The sequence below is a fragment of the Urocampus carinirostris genome, chromosome 11 (genome assembly GCF_059441175.1).
Source record: "Urocampus carinirostris isolate Australia breed hairy pipefish chromosome 11, RoL_Ucar_1.0, whole genome shotgun sequence".
NCBI lineage: Eukaryota > Metazoa > Chordata > Actinopteri > Syngnathiformes > Syngnathidae > Urocampus > Urocampus carinirostris.
The window spans coordinates 38,956,831-38,972,393 of NC_142359.1; positions in this window are offsets into that span (position 1 = coordinate 38,956,831).

Below are 15,563 nucleotides of genomic sequence, written 5' to 3' on the forward strand. Positions count from 1 at the left end.
GTTGCGGGGCCCGGGTCTGTAGGACAGGGTAAAATTGAAACAGGTAAAGAACAGGGACCAACGTGACTGACGTGGGTTTAGTCGTTATGCCGATCTAATGTATTCCAAATTCTTGTGATCAGTCTAAACTAAGAAAGGCACCATTACCCCCTCCAACCAATGCCGCCATTCCTCCAGTGCTAGCTTGATGGCCAACTACTCACGATCCACCACATCGTAGTTGCGTTCGGCCGGGGATAACCGCCGGGAAAAGAAGGCGCACTGGTGCATCTTCTGGTCCTTGTCAGACCTCTGGGACAGGACGGCCCAAACTCCCACATTTGAGGTGGCCACCTCCATTACGAGCTGGCTTGCGGGGTCAGGTACCTGGAGTATAGGGGCCGTGGAAAAATGTTTTTTTAAACAGTTGAACGCCACATTGGCCGCGGGGTACCACCGGAACGGCTCCTTAGGGCTGATGAGGACCGCGAGAGGAGCTGCCACCGAGCTGTAGTTCCTGATGAACCTCCGTTAAAAGTTGGCGAAACCTAGGAACTGTTGAAGCTTCTTGCGAGACTCCGGGACAGGCCACGAGGCAACGGCTGATACTTTGGCAGGGTCCATCTGAAGGCTCCCCGCCGACACAATCTAGCCCAGGAACGAGACAGTCTCAGCATGGAACTCGCATTTCTCCGCTTTAACAAATAGAGAGTTCTCCAGGAGACGACAGAGAACGAGCTGGACATGTTTTTGGTGCTCCTCGAGGGACTTCGAAAAAAATCAAAATATTATCCAGATACACAAAAACAAAGCGATTGAGCACATCTCGTTAAATGTCATTAACCAAGGATTGGAAAATGGCGGGGGCATTGGTTAACCCGAATGGCATTACGAGGTACTCGTAGTGACCAGTGGGTGTGTTGAACGCCGTTTTCCACTCACCTCCCTCCCGAATTCGGACCAAATGGTAGGCATTTCGCAGGTCAAGCTTAGTGAAGATCGTGGCCCCCTGTAGAAATTCAAAAGCAGAGGCAGGCAGAGGCAAAGGGTAACGATTCTTAACCGTGATGTCATTGAGCCCTTAATAGTCTATGCAGGGCCGGAGTGACCCGTCCTTCTTTCCAACAAAGAAGAACCCCGCCCCCGCTGGTGAGGAGGAGGGCCGAAAAATACCGGCCGCCAGGGCATCAGAAATGTACTCCTCCATTGCCTCTCTTTCGGGAACTGACAAGGAGTAGAGGCTGCCCCGAGGAGGAGTGTATCCTGGCAGAAGGTCAATCGCGCAGTCATAGGGTCTATGAGGCGGTAGGGAAGAGGCCTTAGCCTTACTGAACACTTCCCGTAGGTGGTGGTAGCAGGCTGGGACTTTGGACAGATCGGGTGGTGCCTTCGGGGAAGTGGAACGGTCAAGGTAAGGAGCGGCTCGCAGACAGGTTTGGTGACAGTCCAGGCCCCATTCCAGTATCGACCCAGTACGCCAGTCAAAGTGGGGGTTGTGTTGGACCAGCTATTGATGGCCCAGAACGAAGGGTTGGTTCGGGGAGTGGAGTAGATTGAACCGGATCTTCTCTCTGTGATTTCCAGACAACTTTAATTCGATGGGCTCCGTTATTTGAGAAACGGTGCACAACAGGTGACCATCTAAAGCTCGGGCTGATACCGGATTAGGAAGGGGTTTCACGGGTATCCCTAGTTTGCGTGCAAGGGACAGATCAAGGATATTAGCTTCAGCACCAGAAGGGCAGGCAACGTCTGAGGTGAACCGGGAAGAAGGAGATGGGCCTGGAGGACCGGTCTAGCAGTCTTGGAGCACGAAACTAAAGCCGAGCTCAATCGGACGTCCCCTATGTCCGACGAGCGTTGGCTTTTAACGGACAATTGACTACCCGATGTCCCTCGCCGCCGCAGTAAAAACAAAACTGCTCGGAACGCCTTCGCTGGCATTCTTCAGCAGAGAGGGATGTACGATCCACCTCCATCTTCTCATAGGGGGCGGTGGACGTGGTTGTGGGGTTCGGAACATTACCCACTTCTTGAGCTGGCCTGGTGACGAATCGGCTGGGACTTCCCCTTTCCCGGCGTCTCGCCTGAACCCTGCGGTCGATCCGGGCGGTTAAATCGATTGCTTCAAGTGTTGCTGGAGGAGCGTGGGATACCAATTCATCCTTGAGGTAACCGGCCAAACTGTGGAGGTAGGCGTCGACCAGCGCCTCCTCATTCCAATGACTTTGGACCGCTAGAGTACGGAAGTCGATTGTGTAGTCGGCAATGGAACGTCTCCCCTGGCGAATGTTCATGAGCGAACGGGAGGCGTCGGCCGACAAAGAACCAGAGTCAGAAACTTTAGTCATCTCTTGAGCCAGGAGACTAAATGAGGTGCATGCCGTCGCGCCTCGCTCATATGCGGCCGTTCCCCAGAGATGGGCTCTTCCAGACAGATGATTTATAACAAAGGCCACTTTCGCCGCTTCGGTCGCGAAGTTGCGGGGCTGGAGATCAATTATTAGCCGACAGTTTACAAGGAAGGGACGGATCTGGGCGGGATCTCCACAGAACTTCTCCGGTGCGCCCACTCGTGGTTCAGCGCACCCGGCGCGGAGCTGATCTAGAAGGGGCGGAGTCGGATTACGTGGCCGTGTACCCGGGGAAGTATTGCTATTCCCTGATGACGTTGATCGTTGTGCTAACATGTCAGGTAAACGTGCCCAATGCTGCTGATGTTGTTCAAACAAGTGCTGGTGTCGTTGCACTTGTTGAACCAGGGTGGAGACATCTTGGGCAGTTTGCTGTGCCGCGCCTTCAGTCTGGAGTAGGCGCTGTAACGCAGATGGCTGATCAGCACTTCCGCATTCTCCGGAGGGGAGAGAAACGTCCGCTGGATCCATGCTGTGGTCGGATTGTTCTGTCAAGAACCAGGACGGACTCTCGGATCCAGTAGCGTTAGTTTCAAAAGAGATTTTATTAGAAAGAGTTGTTGGAGCGGGCTTGGGACGCCGGCGCTTGTCGGTCATCAGCCTCTTCGGGCGGAATGGCAGCTCTGTGACAGGTAGTTGGAAGGTACAGCTTAGCAGGTAAGTCGATGGCCAGGGCGGGAGAGCAGGTCGCAAAAAGTGGGACGGAAACAGGTCAAAAACGAAAGGCAGGCATGAATCAGGCAGGAGAAGTCGTAGGTACCTTGTAGTCTGGAGAACACACAGGGATACAAAAAGTACAATCCGACGTCCATCTCTGGACGCAGACCGCTTAAGAGGAGAACGTCAGCCAATCAGGAAGCTGCGCTCCAGCGCGCCAAACGATTGCCCCAGGTGACTTCACTTAGGCAATCACGACAGAAAGAAGGAAGGAAGAAGGAAAAAAGGAAGGAAGGAAAAAAGGAAGGAAAGAAGGAAGGAAGGAGGGAAGGAATGGAGAAAATAGAGGTGAAGTAATAATAATAGAAATAATAATTTCCTTTGTATTGTCATTCTTTGTAACAATGTACACAGAACAGAGACAAAAGTAAAGAAGAAAGGTAGGAAGGAAGGAAGGAAGGAAGGAAGGAAGGAAGGAAGGAAGGAAGGAAGGAAGGAAGGAAGGGAGGGAGGGAGGGAGGAAGGAACGAACAAACGAATAAACGAAGGAAGGAAGGAAAAAGGAAGGAATGTAGGAAGGAAGAAAGGAAGTAAAGAATGAATGGAGAAAATAAAAGTGAAGTAATAGAGACGAAAGGAAAGAAGAAAGGTAGGAAGGAAGGAATGTAGGAAGGAAGGAAGGGAGGAAGGAAGGAATGAATGAATGAACAAAGGAAGAAAGGAAAGAATAAAGAAAGGAAGGAAGGAAGGAAGCAAGGAAGGAAGGAAGGAAGGAAGGAAGGAAGGAAGGAAGGAAGGAAGGAAGGAAGGAAGGAAGGAAGGAAGGAAGGAAGGAAGGAAGGAAGGAAAGAATGAATGGAGAAAATAGAGGTGAAGTAATAGAGACAAAATTGAAGAAGAAAGCTAAGAAGGAAGGAAGGAAGGAAAGAACTAAGAAATGAAGGAAAGAATGTAGGAAAGAAGAAAGGTAGGAAGGAAGGAAGAAAGGAATGAAGGAAGGAAGAAACAAAGGAAGGAAGAAAATAAAGAAGGAAGGAAGGAAGGAAGGAAGGAAGGAAGGAAGGAAGGAAGGAAGGAAGGAAGGAAGGAAGGAAGGAAGGAAGGAAGGAAAGATGGAAGGAAGGAAGGAAGGAAGGAAGAAAGGAAGGAAGGAAGGAGGGAAGGAAGGTAGTAAGGAAGGAAGGAAGGAAGGATGGAAGGAAGGAATGAAGGAGGGAAGGAGGAAAGGAAGGAAGGAAGGAAGGAATGAAGGAGGGAAGGAGGAAAGGAAGGAAGAAAGGAAGGATGGAAGGAAAGAAGGAAGGACAGAAGGAAGGAAGGAAGGAAGGAGGGAAGGAGGAAAGGAAGGAAGGAAGGAAGCAAGGAAAGAAGGAGGGAAACAAGGAAGGAAGGACGGAAGGAAAGATGGAAGGAAGGAAGGAATGAAGGAGGAAAGGAAGGAAGGAAAGAAGGATGGAAGGAAAGAACGAAGGACGGAAGGAAAGATGCAAGGAAGGAAGGAATGAAGGAGGGAAGGAGGAAAGGAGGAAAGGAAGGAAGGAAGGAAGGAAAAATGGAGGGAAACAAGGAAGAAAGGAAGGAAGGAAGGAAGGATGGAAGGAAGGAAGGAAGGAATGAAGGAGGGAAGGAGGAAAGGAAGGAAGGAAGGAAGGAAGGAAGGAAAGAAGGAGGGAAACAAGGAAGGAAGGGAGGAAGGAAGGATGGAAGGAAAGAAGGAAGGACGGAAGGATGGAAGGAAGGAAGGAAGGAAGGAAGGAAGGAAGGAAAGAAGGAGGGAAACAAGGAAGGAAGGGAGGAAAGAAGGATGGAAGGAAAGAAGGAAGGATGGAAGGATGGAAGGAAGGAAGGAAGGAAGGAAGGAAGGAAGGAAGGAAGGAAGGAAGGAAGGAAGGAAGGAAGGAAGGAAGGAAAGAAGGAAGAAAGGGAGGGAGGAAGGAAGGAAGGAAGGAAGGAAGGAAGGAAGGAAGGAAGGAAGGAAGGAAGGAAGGAAGGAAAGAAGACTAAAAAGATATAAATCAAGGGAGGGAAAAACATGTGTCTATAGAATTAAGACAGAAAATGTATATACTAGAGTGTTGCCGTGGCCCTGAGGCATTTTTGTTTCAAGTGCGATTTTTCCCCATCAAACACCACTGCCTTCAATAAGGTTGCTGACGTTTTGACCCCACATCAGTGCTCACTCATTCAAAAGCTTTTTGCCACCTGCTTTTTGAGTGTAATATTGTCAGGGTATAAATAAATAAATCACGGCTCTCTTTGTGCACAACACTTTTATCCATTTTGAATGTGAAGATAGTAGTGTTGAGGCCATTTTGGAAATAAAAATATTAGGCAAGCTTATCGTAGCCAACGGCAGCTAAAGTATAAATAAAGAATTGTAGTAAATCGAACTCTCATTGTAGAGAAAATAACCATTGGCCTGAATTTTTGGTGTTGATATTAAAAATATGTATTTTTCCAACAATATTCAGAAACGTGAAGTTTATTTTATTTATCATTCTTTTTGAAAGGGCACTTTTCATTACAGTTTAACTTTAACTAAAAGGTGACTGCCACCGTACTCTAAATTGTATGAATATTTTATTATACCATTACTGGGCTGTACTTGTAGTGCACAAGTTAACAAATACGAATAAAAGCCAAAATCTTCAAATATTTATTATGTCCTAGAGCTGCTTTACACATTCATTGATAACCGTGCATTGAATCACGTAAGAGGCTTTTTATGAAAAACATTTTTAAACAAATCTATAAAAACAGTATTCTATTGTAAAAAAAAATAGCTAGATTAATATTAAAGTCCTCTTGTCGTTTTTGTTGTACATTTAAAGGTGGAAGTTTAGCGTCCTTGTGTGGAGATTGAGGGTACTGCTATATCATGTTTGGCTAATTTGAATTTCAATTATCAATTTCAAATGATATCATGTAATAATAATAATTTCCTTTGTATTGTCATTCTTTGTAACAATGTACACAGAACGAAATGTCGGTAGTGAACATTATTCACAATGAGCTTGGACATGACACTATGTAATAAAAGACATATAAGAGAAAAATGAGGAAAAAATAGATTATTTATTTTGAACAAATCGGCAAATATTTACAAGGTAGTGCTTGGAGACTGCCCTAAATTCATGAGTAATAGTGAAAAATAGTGCATTGACATTAACAGCAACATATTTCCAAAATAAGCGTCAAGGATATGACAGAGTGTGCAGTTTCCTCATGCGTGAGAAGATAAGCAGGACATTGTGGTTCAGCGTTTAAGAATATTTATTCCTAACAGCAAACAAACTAGAACACGGCTCCATCCAATCCAACATGGCAATCAACAACTAGCAAAACGAAATATGGTGCGTGCGTAATGACGTCACTCAATGGAAAACGTCATACCGCAATATCACGAGTAAGGCCGCTATTAAATTGACAAATCTTTACAATAAGAGCCCAACATAAACGCAGAAATGACCATCTGAGTTCACGAGCTCAGGTTACAGAATCTAAACTCCAAACGATAAAATGGAAATGTCCCCTAATTGCAACACAGCTAAAGGATATTTCTCTGAAACAACCTTCCTTATAATTTCCTCCAATTTGGGTTTCTTTTGACGGTGCACTGTGTATTATTTAGTGCTTCCAAGTGGTAAAAAAAACATCCTCTGTATCAAAAAATACCATTAATACATAAACTATAAAATAAGCTAGGGAGCTAGGATCTGAGGAAGGGTGGGCCAAATCAAATCAAAATCAATTAAATGGATCCATAATCTGCAAGGGACTGTGTATTATTTAGCTTGTGTTAGTGGAATTTAAAAAATCACTTATTAAAAAATGAATGTATTTATTTTGATAATATAGAAAAATACATTAAATAGCATTTCATAATACACATAGGTGGAGAAATTTGTTTTTATTTGACATAACATGAGAATTCGGTCTTCTTGCTGATAAGAATACCCAGGAAACAAAAACGTATTCTTCCTTTCTTGCTTTTTACCACTCGATTTTAGCTGCACCATGCAATACAGAGAGATTAATTTCTATCTCAGTTTAATTGATATCACTGTTTTTATTCTGTGTATAGTGACCTTGGGTGTCCATAAAGGCGTCTTTAAAGGAAATGTATTATTTTTCTTCTTCTTCTTATCTTATTATTATTATTATTATTATTGTTGTTGTTGTTGTTGTTGTTGTTGTTGTTGTTGTTGTTATTATTATCATTATTATTATCATTATCATTATTATTATTATTATTATTATTATTATTATTATTATTATTAATAATATTAATATTATCATCATCACCAGGTGGTGAAAAATTGAAACTAGCTTTTAGCTAAAACATAAAGGACTAATGCATGGGAGAAAGGCTATCTGGAAGACAAGTTGAAAGACAAAATGAAGCGGTCAAAAATTACACACTGTCCCTTTAACTTTCATTTTAGAGGAGCAGCCTCAAACAGTTATCATGAGGGCCGCAATTGGGCCCCGCGCTGCGAGTTTGAGGTCCCTGCAGCAATTTGAAGGTGGCTGGTTGCTCATATCCTCACTCGTCCTGTTAAGAAGCGTGTCTTTTAAAGGCTCAGGAAACAATAGCATTCTTGCCTGGGTGGCCTCCTCCCACCCCCGACCCTCTCTCAACTATGCAGACAAAAGCTGAAGGAGGAAGAAAAGAAAATTCTTGATAAGACACGGACGCTAGGAACCTTCCATGGGGCCCTTTCCAATTGTTGAGAGTGCAGCGGAAAAGTAAGGCGTTTTGGCCCTAGACCAAAGGCCCCGCTTCAATGGAAAGGTCTCGCTCTCGCGGGCAGACGCAATTTGTGCAAACAACTGGCCTGTGACGCCCAAAACCAAATCCTCGTTTGTGAGCCCAAAAGACAACACCATGATCAAATGACAACCTGCAGACTGATAGCTGTCAATTACAGACCAAATACCTTTTTTATAACAAGAAATGCGGCATAAAAGTGCCACAAAGACATTGTGTGCTGTGCTTGTTTACTTGTAAGCAATGTTGGACGTGTTACTGAAAAAGGCAATTAGTAAGTAACTATTATTTGCGTTGTGCAATCTCGAGACCTTGCAAACTAACACAGCCAAGATATCATGGTTGCCATGGCGCCCACTTCGCCGCACCGTGTGTGTCACGGTTGCCGTGATGCCCAATTGGCCCTGCCCGTGTGTGCCACAGTTGCCATGGTGCCCAATTGGCCCCGCCCGTGTTGTGCCATCTGCGGCTCGTTTAGAGACTGACTTTCTGTGTATATAAAGCTCAGCGCTCTCTTGCTTCAGTGTCAGCCCGTCAACAAACTTCTGCCCCACAAGACGTGGGTTCTGTCCTGTTTTCCTGTCAACGAACTTCTGCCCCACAAGACGTGGGTTCTGTGATATCCTGTTTTCCTGTGATATCTGCAGTCCGGTACTGTTCCCGTTTATTTTTGTACTGTTTAATTTCGGGTTCCAGTTTTGTTTTCCGTTTATTCTTGTCCTGTTGGTTAGTTTCTCCAGTTTTGGTTCCCGTCTAGTTTCTCCTGTTTATTTTCGTTACCCTGATCCGTTTTTGATCTCTTCAGTCTCTGGCGTCCTGTCCTTCACGCCAGACCGGCTTCCTAACGTGCATGACTCCCCATTTCCCATAAAATAAAAAGCTTGTGTGAGAACGCCACGCGATTGGGTCCTGTATCGGTTCTGGTTCTGACACAAGATGGTCCATTTAAATTTTGTCTTTTGTCTTCAAACAACTGCAAAATCTCCTCCTCTTTTATTTATTTTTTGTTCTAGGCATGTTTATAGTTGTAAATGTGGCTTGTGAAAGAGAATAGGTGGTAAGGAGAATATCAGAATGTCAATAGGGAAAAATTAGGCGTTCTACTACTATGTGCTTGAGATGGTGCCACCGCGACTGTATTCAGTTGTGTTTTGTATGTAAATATAAACAACACTTTTTTTTTCAACTAGTTACCTAGTGTTTACTATGTTTGTGTACTGTAATGCTAAATGTAATTGACCCTGGTCATCCTGAAAGGGGGATTACCACTTGTGAGGTCCCTTCTCAAGGTTTCTCTTTTTCCCCACTCTGAGGTTTTGAGTTGTTGCTTGCCCGCATGTTGGTTTAAGATCAGGTAATTGTGTAATTGTAATCCTGTGCAGTCCTTTGAGACATTTTAGAGATTAAGGGCTATATAAATAAATGTGACTTGACTTGACTTGACTTAACACAAACCCTTCTTCTGTTTACATCTAGGTAGCTGCTGCTGGTGGATTAAGTGTTGTATATTGAATGAATCAGTGGTGTAACACAGTGTATTGTACCGACAGTTGAGTTACCAAATTTGCATGACAATACTCGACACAGAGAAAAGTAATTGCGTTGCAGCAACGCGTTTCTTTGTAACATGTTACTTACAACACTGCTTGTAAAAGTAACAAATATTACAAGTCATCATAATGCTCTGAATATTTGAGATAATTGTGGGAATGCTGGATATGCCAAAATGAAGAAACTGCTTGGCAAGCAGAAGGTAAAATGTTCAGATTCAGTTACAGGAAGGTTGTTAAAGTTTGCTATTGTTTTCTGTTCAAGAACAGCATACGGTGTGGTATGATGGAATAACCTTACAGCGAGTTAACACAGCCCAGAAAAACATGGGCTGCTCTCTGCCCAGTCTGGATGACATTGCTGACATGACTAAATAAGCATTCTTTCCACCCGGGCCACTACCCTTTTGTCCAACTTCCCAACGGCAAAAAATAAAGGTCCCTTAGAGCAGCGGTCTCCAAAGTGGTAGCCCCAGGCGCCAGGTAGCCCCCTAAGAGCACCTTAGTAGACAGCAGACTGGTTCTGAAAATAGCTCTCCAATGATGGGTTATAGTGATTTTCTAGGAAAAAGATTTCTAACCGGCATTGACGAGATCAGGGTCCTTAAAAACAATGTGCTTATTTAAACCCTACTTCTAATAATTACAACCTTGTTATTACATAATAATAAAAATAATAATAATAATAATAACATTGGAAAAAAATAATAATGTAAGTTGCTATTTTAGAAATTCATTTCAAACTGGAAGCCTTTTGTGGTAACAAAAGAGTGGTTCTCAGGTTAAAAGAGATTGGTTCCCCCTTCCCTAGTAAAATTTGAACACCAAATGTTGCTGTATTCTGTACTGCAACTGAAAATAAATGCTACAAAGCACAAGAAAGATTACAAACTATTACTCAGTGTTTTCCCAGCATTTCACAATGTTTTTGGGCATACCCGTAGTAGCAAGACAGCAGATATTCAAGTCAGCTAGCCTCATGTCACCGAAAACAAATTCAAATTTCTTTACCTCCGAGTATTTATAAAAAAGTACGCTAGTGATAGTACTTGTGTATTTACATATTATGCAAGTCAATATCGTTCTTTTTTTTTTTTGGATGAATTAATTTTCTTACCACTAGGAGGGGCTACATAATTCACACTTTCCCTTTAAAATAAGGAATAACTGACTCACAGTTAAAAATATAATATAATTTTTTGTCATTGTAACATGTCAAATGCACAACAACAACTTTAAAAAGTGCCATCCTTTTTGTGAAATAAAATAACCAATAACATAAAATACCAAAGCTTAAAATAATAGGTTATGGGTAAAAATAAGGCCCACGCTTAAGATGTAATTTTAAGTTTCTCTTACTAACATACAAATGTTTGCATGAACTTGCTCTTTCTTATCTCTCTGATCTGATTTCCCCCTATGTCCCTTTATGGGTCCTTCCATTGGAAAATGCTGGGCTTCTTGTGACTCCAAGAGCCAAGAAGAAGTCTGCAGGATTGAGAGCATTTTCCATCAGGGCCCTGGTGCTGTGGAATGCTCAGCCTCCGGAGATGAGATCTGCAACCTTAATGGAAGTTTTCAGATCTAGACTTAAGACACACTTCTATTTTATAATTTATGACTGATGCCCACCTCATCCTTTTTTTTCCTTTCCCCTCTGGCTGCCTGTCTGGTGGTGATATGAGGGAGAAGAACGTATCGAGATGAGTCAGTGGACCAGTGCCTTGACCTGAAAAATGGTAACCTCTGCATCGACCAGCCAACTGCTTCGTTGATGTCATGGACTTAACGGACAATTTTACATATTACCAATGTTTTTTTTATTGATTTTCACTATGTTTTGTATATCTTTACCCAATGCAAAATCTTTTGCAACCTGCTCATCCTGGAAGCAGGTTGCTTGTGAGGCCCCTTGTCAAAGATTCTTATTTTCCTTATGTTGAGGTTTTGAGTATTTCTTTGCCTGCATATTGGTTTCAGATCAGGGAATGGTTGTAATTGTGGCCTGTGAAGTCCTTTGAGAGATTTTGTGATTAAGAGCTATACAAATAAATGTGACCTGACAAAAACATAACCCAGAATCGAAAATAGTTCATCCCAACTTTTACCATGAATGATGATAAAAACATAAAATTACAGGACAGGATGTGTCCAAACACACATCAGAATTCTGCTTTGTCGGCTGTGTTTTCCCAAGAATCGTCAACAGTGAAGATCAGGAGGACCCGTGCTGTGGGGTCCTCGACAAACAGCATGCACCCCTCGTCGAGCTAACTTTTTGTGACACGTGCGGCAAGACCGTTGGGCGCCTGTTTAGGTTTGAACTGGGACAGGTGGCCGCCGTGAAGCCGCCCCCATTAAGGCCAGCCGGAAAAACACATTGTGTAATAGCTTATGTAAAGAGGCCCCAGAAATTCATATCTGAAGCGGGGAAGCGGAAGAATGGGCAAATGATGCGAATGAGGTCCAACCGTGATGCCAGGGAGGGGGTGGGTGGTGGGGCCTGGGACTGCTGGTTTTTGACAATAATCAATTTAAAACTGCAGAAGCAACCATGGTTTGCAAAAATTAAACTGATACGAAGACAAAAAGTTTAAAAATATTATAATAGGAATTGTTTTTTGTGTTTTTTGTCAGACATAAGTCTCATGGGGGCATATCAAATTCACGGGGCGACACAACTAGCATTACTCCCCAAAAGCATTTGCACAGTACCATTTCCAGTGTTTTTCGAGGATGTATGTCAAGATTAGCATTTTTTTTAAAATGTATATTTTATTCTTGTATTTTGTAATTTATTTGTTGTTGCACTGAAAAGTCAATATGTTTAATAGACCTTTCGTTGTCTCATGCAGGGATTCCAGTTTAAAGTTGCTTAGAATAAAAATTAAATTGAATTAAAGTTTACGGCAGAGTGAAAAATACAGTAAATGTTCTTGTAATTTAATAGAATGATGGATTTTTTAAAAAAAACAATTTATTTATCAATAATAAACTGAACTAAAGGGTATTTTTCCTGCTTTTTCTACAGATTTTTTTTTCACCTTTTTCTTTTTCATTTTTTCCATTTTGCTTCGTTTTTCTTCTTTTGTTGATTTTTTCCGAGCTTTTATTGTTTTATCTTGCTTTTTCCTCTTTTCTTGTTTTTTCCAGCTTGTTTTCCTTTTCTTTCTCTCTTTCATTTTTTGGTCTTTTATTTTTTGGTTTCATTTTACTGAGATTTGTACTTTCTTGTTTCATCATTTTTTCTTCTTTTTTTTCTCTCCTTTTTTCCTCATATGTTTTATTTTTAATATTCTTTTGTTTCTTTTTGCCTAGCTTTTTCTTTTCTCTTTCCTCTTTTCTTATTTTTTTCTTGCTTTTTTCATTTCCTTTTTCTCCTTTTCTCTTTTTCCTTTATTCTTTTCTTCTTTTATTTATTTTTTCCCATCTTTTCACTCCTAATTTTTTGCTTCATTATTTTTTTCATTTTTTTCTCTCCTTTTTCCCTTTTTATCTTATTTTTTTTCTTCTTTATTTCTCTTTTTTTCATACTGCCCTTACCACTTTATTCAGCTTTCTTTGGGTGGGCAGAAAACAGACGTATCATTTCTTTCAGATTATGCAAACTTACCTTAAAATCGGTAGAAAAGGGTGTCAATTATTATATGCAGGGTCATATTCATGCCATCAAGGCGTCTAGAGATGTTAACCTTGTAAGGGTGAATGCACAATGTTGGAAATCTATGAGGAGGTCAGAAGCCCTGTACCAACTACACATAGAAACAGATTCAGATTTGTGAGGGATAATGGTGCTGTATATATAGGATATACATTAAGTGCCGGTTTCTTGAAACTTGTATTCCTTTTACATAATATCAGGCTTACCTAGAGTTAGCTGTCATGATTGTCCGCTATATTGCTGCTGAGGGCACCCCCAAAAAACAAAAACATTGTGAAAAATTGGGCAGAAAGATGAGAGGAAACATTTTACTTTTTGTTAACTCAAGATTTCGTGAACACACAAAATACGGAGAGCACACATCAATGAATTTTGTACTTGCAAGGAGAAACAGAGAGAAAAGCCTTTCGATAAGAGAATATCATTCCTCGTTTCTGAAGTTCTCTCCTGAGCCTCCTCTTTTGATTAAATTCAATGTTAAAAAAAACAAATTAGCCCTTAAGGGGTGTGGGATATTAAAGAATAGCAGCTTGATTGGCCGCTTGCGACAATAATGTAATAGTCAAAACAACGTACAACTAAATACTCAAGATAAAGAATTGGATTCCTATGAAATATTCTTTAAATTGTCCAACATTCAAACAGAATATAAATGATCACTTTTAGTCCACGTAGCATTTTTTTTCGGTCGCACTAAGCCATACCCCGACATCTAGTGGTCAAACAACACTGTACATACTGTCCCTTTAAAAAAGGGGGACATTTTATAATACTCTGAGTATTTCCAAAGCAATTTGATGAAATGGTCCATTTATAAACGTATGTAAGATGAAATATTGGGCTGGACAGGGATGGGTGCCACCAGGCTGTACTTACCCAAGACACACCACAGGAAATTATGCCCCTACGACCCTAGTGGTTAAGGGATCCAACCAACCAAGATGAAATAAAGTGAGTACATATACAGTAGATGTTTGCATGTATATTTATTCATAAATTCTTGTGAGAAAATTAGATAGGCCTACATGATATTTTTTCATTATATTATTGCTGAGGTATCAGATGTGACTGTGTTTCACCAGATCAAAAAAAAATGCAATAAATTATCATTTTTTCCGCTCCTGGCCTGGCTGCTCTGACAAATTTTCAAAACCAAATGCGGCCAATGACTCAATTATTTTGCACACCTCCGCGTTGGACACAAACGTAGGGTTCTCCTTTCACTTTGATAGGATGCTCCAGACTCATCCATCCTGTCTCAAATGTTGGATTGTTTATCATCCTGTACCTCGTAGCGTGGAGACAGGCAATGCTTTCTTGTTTTTTGTGTCGTCTTTAATAGGGTCTGCTTACTTCAACCATCAATCTGACTTGTTTACAGCTTGCAAACGCGTCCTGCCGGCAATGTGATATTCATTTATGTGGTTTCAATCAAAAGTTGAAGGCAGACTGACAAAAGGTGGAATGGACTTCTCTAATTTATCTTGTATCAGTATCGGTGACTACGGTACTCGAGAGCTGATCAGAATAGATCAAACATTTCTACATTAAATCATATATTTTTAACCATTCTTTTTAGTGATCTAATATTAAAGATGGCTGGTAATCATGTTAATTTAATGTACAACTTTACCAATTTATGAAAAATAATTCTTAAAAAACATTTTTAAAATGGAAAAACTGATATTTAAATTGAGGAAAGTAGGTAGGAATATAAAGTGATACATTCATTTCAACTATTACTTTTTTATTTTCTACAAAAAACAATTCAAAAATACAGCAAAAAAAGGATTGTTTTAGTCATCTGATGAAGCAAACAGCAGGTCATTTTGCTCATTTTACTGATGATGATAAAAAATTAAAAAATAGATGTGTAAAATGAGGATTTTTTTGTATTAGTATTGATTTCTTATTTTACTATATAAAATATAAAATGACTATATAAAACACAGTAAAAATATTATTTTTATTGATCTTTTTTTGCTTGTTTTTTATTTTGCGTAATTTTGTCAAAACAAGTTTTAAAATAGATCTCTAAATTGAATGTTTAAGATGGGCAAATTATCATAACAGTATTTTTATTTTACTCCAAAATTTTAAATATGTATTATTTTCTTATTTTACGAGAAAAAAAAACAAGTTAAAAACATTTCAGTTATTATTTTGTTATTTTAAGAGAGAAAAAAAAGTTTAAAATATAGTATTATATATTTTATTTTATTTTCTTTTTTTATAAAAAAAAAATCAAGTAAAAATATAGTAAAATAAATGTCTTCTTTTTAATTGTAGTTAAAAAAGATGAATATGAGCAATTTTTTTACCAGAAAATCGGGTAAACATTTTGAAAAAAAAATGAAAGAAAATACCAAAATGAGCAAAAAATTCTGTGTTAATGCCTATGTTAACATAAGACCCCCAGAGAAGAAGAAAAAAATTTAAATCAAGAGAGCAAAATTTGCTCTTAAAAACCCTTAAACAAAGACAAGCGAGCACCAATATGAATGTCGATACCAGCATTATTGTAGGTGTCA